This window comes from Lactuca serriola, chromosome 5 (genome assembly GCF_051521515.1).
Source record: "Lactuca serriola cultivar US96UC23 chromosome 5, Lser_US96UC23_V15, whole genome shotgun sequence".
Taxonomy (NCBI): domain Eukaryota; kingdom Viridiplantae; phylum Streptophyta; class Magnoliopsida; order Asterales; family Asteraceae; genus Lactuca; species Lactuca serriola.
The window spans coordinates 127,252,397-127,261,540 of record NC_136412.1 but is presented as its reverse complement, the minus strand read 5'-3'; positions in this window follow the sequence as shown (position 1 = coordinate 127,261,540).

The following is a 9,144-nucleotide window of genomic DNA, read 5'->3' as shown; positions in this document are numbered from 1 at the left end:
CTGCGTCCGAATCACCATCTTCGTCATCGTTGGGTTCCTCCTCGAGACCTCCTTCGACTTCCTCTTCTTCCTGGTCCACCACTGGCTCAGCAGGTCCATCCTCGGCTTCCGCCTCAGGCTCCCCTTCGGATTCCTCTTCGGGGTCTTCCTCAGGTTCCTCTTCAGATTCTTCCAACCATCCGTTATTCCCCTGATTAAGGAAATAAGGATCTCCGGGGTGATGGAAACCAGCCATGCTATCTGCGAGAGCGTATAAATATGCTAATATTATTCCTAAGACGTTTTAAATATTGTATAAATTGAGTTGATGTTCTCTTCTTGGTAATAAAGGGGTACGTTTTTAGGTTTACCTACCATCGCGATTTCCTTGGGGCATGCGATAGTTGTACCTCAGAGGAAATGTAGTTGATCAGGCTACATTCACTCCTTAATACGACTATGAACAGTCCCAGCTTAACCGAGACGCTAGCATTATCTTGTTTGATTTGGTATTATGTTATTTTTCCTATGTCTTACGAGTAGGGGTGTTTTTCGTTGTGTTTATTTGTTTTGTTTTTGTTCAGAGTTGTTTTTCCCTCTTTGGTTTATAGTTTCATATCAACGTGTGGTTAGATATGCTAGTTCACTATAAATAGAGCTCTAATACCAACCTGTCACACCCCCAAACCAAACGGCAGAAACGTCCGAGGGCTCATGTGACTTAAATTGAATATCATCACAATGAATATACATGAATCATAACATAAACATCACCATGCATCAATATATTACAACCGACATTGTTCACATCAAGTACATTGTTTTAACGTTACAAATCCATACATAAATTGTTTGATAGCTTTCAAAAGTAAAACACACTAACATACTTGGTACTTATTCCTCATCTTACCTGTTACCTGAGAATACAAGTAATTTTGAAAACGGGTCAACATATGGAATGTTGGTGAGTTCATAAGCATGTTTGATATGAAATGTTTTGTGTAATTTGAACGAGAACAACCCAAAAAATCCGATATTTTCTGAAAAGACCATTGTTTGTAAAAAGGTGTGAAGATTCGTAAATATATGCATGATGATTTCAAAACATGTATCATTGAAAAACTTAGTATTAAACTTACAAGTGAACATGTTGAACATCCCCGGAAAACCCGATGTTTTCCAAACACATAAAATACAGTTATTTCTCAAATTGTTATACCGCCACAATGAATGATTTTGATTACTCTTCCTTGATTACTCAGATGGTATTGGATTAATTAATGGTTGTGAGTCGTTATAACCATGCATGATAATGACTAATTATAACTACAGACTACGAACGATCCTTAGAGGTGTCGCCCGTTATTACTCACTTAAATCCAAACAACCTTGAATACTTTTGATTAACAACCTGAATCTGTTTACTTTGATTACTCATAAGCCTAGCAAACGAGGAGAAGAGGAGTACAAAGTCCTGCTGCTTCCGTGAGTTTATTTTAGGTTGTTGGGTGTGCGAAGGACACGTTGGCCCATTTCACATTTGATTACTTTGACCCTACTAGCAATGCTAATGAGCCACTAAGGCCTAATAGCACTCAAAAGCCATTGAGGGTCCTTTCAATATGGAATTGGGTCATAGAAGGCCCAATAACATATATTATCATTATCCCTTGGTCCCAAAGATCATGTTAATGGATTTCAAAGGTCCAACAAGCATGATTGACGCCTTTAAGCCCAAGGTTTTGGAATGTTTACTTGTCTTAGGTATTGTACTATTTTTGGTGGGTTTGATTGAACGATTGTTATTTTTAAATCGACTCGAGACCGATTGATTTGTTTATAACGATATTAGGAGTTATACGTGTATTCGTCTTTCAATTTTTGTAAGTCCTAGATTAGTATTTTTGACTCAATATTCTATAAGTAAAATAATTGGTTTAAAGTAGTGGTTTAACCTTTTCATCCCCTTTCTTTTTATAAAAATAACAATTTTAGTCCTTTATATGAAAGAAAAGACATTTTAAACCCTTAAGACATTTTCTTGACACTTTTGCATCATAAACTTGTTCAAATGATGTTCTTAGCTCAAAGTTTATTCTTTGGCAGTTTCAGTCCTTCCAGAAAAGTGTTTTTCAGGTTTAAAACCCAAACTTTTGCAACTTTTACAACTTTGGCCCAAAATCCAAAAACTTAACATTTTTTATCCTTTTTGGAAAAGAAAGACATTTTTAACCCTTGAAATAGTTTTGTTTAACTTTTTAGCCCCTGTTTTGAAGAAATTACCATTTCAGACTATTTTCGCAACTTTGGGCTTGTTGGGCTGAAAAGCCCAAAAATTAGCCCATTAAGCTAATATTTACATTTTAAGTCCTTTAAAGTGCATAATATTCATAAAAACATTTGTTGTAACTGTTTTGACTCCTTTGACCCTTAAGAAAACCGTAAGTGACAATTTTTGACCCAACTTTTGTTTATTTGACAATTTAAGCCCAAAAATGGGTTTTATGTTGAAATATGTTTATCACAATCTTATGAGTTAATATTCTTGACTTGTTTAGTATAATATAACTTGGATCATGTTTGTTTTTCTTCTTATGGCATAGATCTCGAGATTTCTTCCCTTTTGGTTACATATTCATCACTAAAAACACATAAAATCACACATACATGCATAAAATCATACATAGCATACACGTACACATAGATCTACACATTTTCTTGTATTCTCCCCCATAAAAAATATAAAAACCAAAAAAGAGAGGGGTATGAACTCACCTTGAGTTGTGGGTTCGGTTTTTGAAGAAGAATGGAAGTAAGTGATGTGATTTTCGGCTTTAGCAAGCTTTCTTGGAAGATCTCGAACTTAAAGAGTTTTCTAGGAGTATGATCACCAAAAACTTGTTTAGAAGGAATGATCTTACAAGAGAGAAGAGTTGTATAACTTAGACATGTAAAAACTTACCAAATAATGATGATTATCTTGTGAAAACCTCTTGAAACATAAGCAAAAGTCTTGAGAATTTTTGGATGAAGAAATGGATGAGTTTAGAGAGACTTAGAGAGAGTTTGTTGTGATGTGTATGTGTGCGTTCTGGGAGGATCTCAGCCGAGTAGAAGAAAGAGAGAAGAAGAGAGGGACATTTGAGTTGACATGCATGAAAACATGATTTATTCGATCAGTTGCAGGGAGCATCTTGGTTTTCCAAGATCGATCTGAGGTCAGGGTACCATCAGGTGAGAGTGCGGGATGAGGACGTCCAGAAGACAGCGTTTAGGACGTGATATGGGCATTATGAGTTTGTGGTGATGCCTTTCGGGCTCACCAATTCCCCGGCTGTGTTCATGGATCTCATGAACAGGGTTTGCAGGCCGATGTTGGATCGGTCAGTGATTGTATTTATCGACGACATTCTAGTGTATTCGAGATCTAGAGAGCAGCATGAGGAGCATTTGAGGGAGGTCCTTGAGGTATTGAGGTCGGAGAAGCTTTATGCAAAGTTCTCCGAATGTGACTTCTGGTTGCGGGAGGTCCAATTTCTAGGACATGTTGTTAATCGGGAGGGGATATTGGTCGATCCGGCCAAGGTTGAGGCGGTGATGAGTTGGGAGGTGCCGAAGTCACCCTCTGAGATCAGGAGCTTCCTTGGGTTGGCAGGGTATTATCGGAGATTCATTAAGGATTTCTCCAAGATCGCAGTGCCGCTCACCAGATTGACCCGGAAGGGTGTTGCATTCTCATAGGGACCCGAGCAGCAGACCTCCTTTGAGACACTTCGCCAGAGGTTGTGCGAAGCCCCGGTATTAGCTCTCCCGGAAGGGATGGAAGATTTTGTAGTATATTGCGACGCATCGATTTCGGGACTGGGTGCAGTGTTGATGCAGAGGGGTCATGTGATAGCTTATGCGTCGAGGCAGCTGAAGCCGCATGAGGCGAGATATCCCACGCATGATTTAGAGTTGGGGGCAGTAGTGTTCGCTCTCAAGATTTGGCGTCACTACCTGTATGGGGTTCGATGTACGATATACACGGACCATAAGAGCTTGAAGTACTTGATGGATTAGCCCAACCTAAATATGCGTCAGAGGAGGTGGTTGGATGTGGTCAAGGATTATGATTGTGAGATCCTGTACCATCCAGGCAAGGCTAATGTGGTAGCCGATGCATTGAGCCGCAGGGCGGAGAGCACTCCATTGCGAGATGTATGTTTGAGATTGACTGTGATGACTCCAGTATTGGATGCTATTCGTGGGGCACAGGCTGAGGCTGTGCGACTAGAGATGCAGAAGAAAGAGCGGGTCGTTGGGTTAATTTCAGAGTTCGTTAAGGATGGACGAGGGCTTCTGACGTTTCAGGGTCGGATTTGGGTACCGTTCGTGGGCGGTACGCGTATTACTTTGATGGAAGAGGCTCATAGATCGAAATTTTCGATCCATCCCGGTGCTACGAAGATGTATTTGGATTTGAGGAAAGAGTATTGGTGGCCCTGTATGAAGAGGGACGTCGCATGGTTCGTTGAGAGGTGCTTGACCTGCCGTAGGGTTAAGGCCGAGCACCAGAGACCGCATGGCAAGTTACAGCCATTGGAGATTCCCGAGTGGAAGTGGGAACAGATCACTATGGATTTCATCACCAAATTGCCAAGGACTGCCAGAGGAGTCGATGCCATTTGGGTGATTATGGATAGGTTGACGAAGAGTGCACACTTCCTTGCCATCAGTGAGAGTTCGTCAGCGGAGAAGCTGGCGGAGATATATGTGAGAGAAGTGGTATCTCGGCATGGGGTGCCGATCTCGATTGTTTCGGACCGTGATGTGCGCTTCACTTCCAGATTCTGGAAGAAATTCCATGAGGAGTTGGGTACTAGATTGCATTTTAGTACCGCATACCATCCCCAGACAGACGGCCAGAGTGAGCGAACGATTCAAACGCTGGAGGACATGCTTCGAGCGTGTGTATTAGATTTCGGGGGTAGCTGGGATGCGTATTTACCCTTGGCAGAGTTATCCTACAACAACAGCCATCATTCGAGCATTGGTATGTCACCCTTTGAGCTGTTGTATGGCAGGAGATGTCGAACCCCCATTTGCTGGGGAGAGGTGGGGCAGAGAGTGATGGGCAGTACAGAGATCGTGCTTCAGACGACAAAGCAGTTTCAGCAGGTTAGGCAGAGGTTATTGACCGCCCAGAGCCGACAGAAGAGTTATGCGGACAGACGCCGATCCGAACTTGAGTTTCAAGTCGGCGACTTCGTTCTCCTGAAGGTCTCTCCTTGGAAAGGAGTGATTCGATTCAAGAAGAGGGGCAAGTTGGGACCCCGGTATATTGGGCCATTTCGTGTGATTGCAAGAATAGGCCGGGTAGCCTATCGTTTGGAGTTGCCAACAGAGTTGGGGCAGATCCACGACACTTTTCATGTGTCGCAATTGAGGAAGTGCATAGCCGATGAGTCGGCAGTGGTTCCATTAGAGGATATTCAGGTGGATGTGAGACTGACTTACGCCGAGAGACCAGTGGCCATCAGGGATCGGAAGATCAAGGTTCTGAGGAACAAGGAGGTACCTCTGGTGTTGGTTCAGTGGCAACACCGGAAGGGATCGGAAATGACTTGGGAGCCGGAACGTGAGATGCGGGAGCAGCATCCGGAACTATTTTCAGAGTGAGACTTCGAGGGCGAAGTCTAATCCTAGTGGGGGAGAATTGTAACAGCCCAGAATTTTAGGTATTGTTATAATTATGTTTTTGGGATGTTTTAAAGGGGACTCGGCGAGTTGGAGCCTAGACTCGCCGAGTAGGATCGCGGAGCTGGTCGCGGGTTCGCGACTGGACTCGACGAGTCCGGATATGTACTCGGCGAGTCTGCGCTGTTCAGCGAAAACCCTAACCGTTTAGGTTTGGGACGTATATAAGGGACTTATTGGCCGTCATTGTTCACTTTAGCCTTCTAAGAGAAACCCTAATTCGATTGTGTGCATCTGGAGCAAGGTTGAAGACTATTGTTGATTTTGGAAGAGTTGTTGTGCAAGGAAGAGAAGGCTTGGTGAAGGGAACAACAAGAGAGGTCACGTTCTGAGGATTGGGGACACAAAGGGCACATTATTCAGGTAATAATTCGAATTACATTCTTCTATGTTGATGTGTATATGGATTTAGGGTTTATGGAACCCTTTTGTGGCTAGATTGAATGTTACCTTAGTCGCCAAACGATTTGAACCCTGTATTGGGACCTTTAGAGGTCCAGAATGTCCCATGCCTGAGCATTTCGGGAATCAATGGAGGTTTTGGATTGGAATCCTTATGCCTTAGGTCAAAATGTAAATTATGAGTCATGGGGTGTATTATGAGCACCGAAATGGGGACATTACGTGATGAATCAGTCTAGGAAGGCCAGACCTATGAATGGTCGGAGCAGTTCTGACCTTAGAAAGCAGTTTGAGCGGTTGCATGGCATGGACTCGCCGAGTCCAATGAACAGACTCAGCAAGTAGCTTGAAGATTAACTGGAACTCGTCGAGTTGTTCTTCAGACTCGGCGAGTTGAGTCGGGGTGGCCCCGCGATTCTTCCAGGAGAAACTCGTCGAGTCAAGGAGGATACTCGACGAGTAGAAAGGGGATCTTAGAGAATTGGTGAGGACGTCTAGACTCGCCGAGTCGCCCTAGCACTCGCCGAGTCAGGTCAAGCTGACCGTTGACCGTTGACCAGAGTTGACCTATGTTTGACCTCTTAGGGATAATCAAGCTTAGAAGATAAAAGTGTTAATAAGAGATGTATGATGTTATAGGGAGATTGTAGCTCGGCGGATCGAGTACGAGTGACTTCGGGATTTGTTAGCTTTCGACATTCACGAGGTGAGTCTTCTCACTATACTGTACCCGGAAGGGTTTGACTGTGTGACCGGAAGGTCGGATATGATATGTGATATGCGTGTTATATGTGGTAAGTTAATTGTTATGCGTGCTATGTATGTTTACATGGGCCGGAAGGCAATATGTTATGGGCCGGAAGGCGATTATGTTATGGGCCGTAAGGCGTTGTGTTATGGACCGGAAGGTCAGCGTGGGTAGGGCCGGAAGGTTTACCCAGCAGGGACGGAATTCCCTGAGACACATGAACCGGAAGGTCAGGGCCTGGAAAGGCGTATGTGCGTAAGTTGTATATTGGGGAACTCACTAAGCATTTATGCTTACAGTTGTTATGTATGTGTTTCAGGTGTTAGCGAGGACCGTGGTAAGGCGCCGGCGTGATCTGTACACACTGAAGGATGTTTTGTGATCTTGGGATTTGGATGACTTGTATTTTTGATATGACACTTGAAATGTTTATGCCTTGTTTTGAATGAAAATAACTTATTTTGAAATGAAAATTTTGTTTGAAAATTTGCGTTGTTACAGGTTTCCAATGGGTAAATGTGAGGTGGCAAGTGGAAGTCAATTCTCCTCCATTTTGAGTTGTTCGGCCAAGAAGAGGAGAATGAGAAAAGAAAATTTGGGGTTTTTGTTCTTAAGTCCATCTTATGGCCCAATTAGGTGATTTTCGGCCCAAATAAATCAAGGAATGATTTTTATGATCCACTAAGGCTATATAAATTTGTTGTGGTCCAATAAGGCCCATTAAAGATAACCTAGTTCATTTTAGGCTTATAAGGCCCAAAATATTAAGTTTCATGTATATGGGTCCAATTAGGGCCCATTTGAGAGTTCTATGTTCAAGATAGTTAAATTGGAAGCTTATTGGTCCATTAGGCCCAATAAGGAAATCCTAGTCCAAAATGGACTTAAACCGGGATTTCTAGGGTTTCCAATTCTTTGTTGACTATTTGCAGTGCTTGTATAAAGTGTTTGATGGAAGATTCGTTGTTACTGAATAAGCATCATACATGCTTTCACATTTTTGGTTCACATTTGTTATCATTGTTGTTGTTACAAGGTATCAAAATTCCTAGTTATGACATCATATGGTGGTTAGAGGGAATTTCGTCCCGAAATTCTTTTGAAAGTTATATTTGAGAATGAGAGAATAGGTTAGGGTACTTCTGCTTCATTTGGTCTTCGCGTTCCCATGTGAATTCTAGCCCACGCTTCGCGTTCCACCGTACCTTCACAATCGGAATGCGACTTTGCATAGTACACTTCACCTCCCTGTCCATGATTTCGACTGATTCTTCGATGAACAGGAGATTCTCGTTGATTTCTATTTCTTCAAGGGGAATGATGAGGGTTTCATCGGATAAACACTTTTTCAAATTTGAAACATGGAATACAGGGTGTACATTGCAGAGCTCACCAGGTAGCTGCAATCTATACGCCACTGGACCGATTCAGGCAAGAATCTCGAATGGTCCAATGTATCGTGGATTCAATTTTCCCCGTTTTCCAAAACGAATAACCCCTTTCCAGGGAGAAACTTTTAACAGCACTAAGAAAAAAATTAAAATACGCTCAAAAACAATAAAAATATTTTTGGATTTGTGGTTTTTCTGAAAAAAAAAATAAAAACATAAATAAACATATTTATGGATTTTTAAATTTTTGTTTGGTTTTAGTTCTCCCCCTAAATTTGTGCATAGAAGAAAAAATATGAACAAATTTAACGAAAACAAAAATAAAATACAAAATGTACAAAATAAAACTTTTAGTCTTTAAAACGAATCATTTTAAGAAAACTCACAAGCACATCAAAACAAACTTTTCCAAAAGGTTTTGTAAACGAATCAGTCACATTATTATCAGTGTGGATTTGTTCCAAATGAATAAGTTTACGCTTAAAAGAGTATTGTATAAAATGAACTTTAATATCTATGTGCTTGGTTTTAGAATGTTGAATTGGATTTTTAACAATTTGAATAGCAACATCATTATCATAGAAGATAGAAGTGTCAAGAAAATTCAAACCATAATTCAGCAGTTGAAGTTGCATCCAGATGTCTTGAGAATAGCAAGCAGATGCAACAATGTATTCAGCCACCTCTATGTTTCAATTCTAGAACGAAGTTAACATATTCAAAATTCATCACGCTTTTAAATACTGTCCCCATTTGTGTGATCTTTTCTTTCCTCCTTTTCCCACAAATGACACATGCTCTCCATTAAAATTCTGAATGTCATGCAGATGAGAGATGTCTCCTATGATGTGCCTAGAACAGCCACTACCAACATACCGAAGTCTG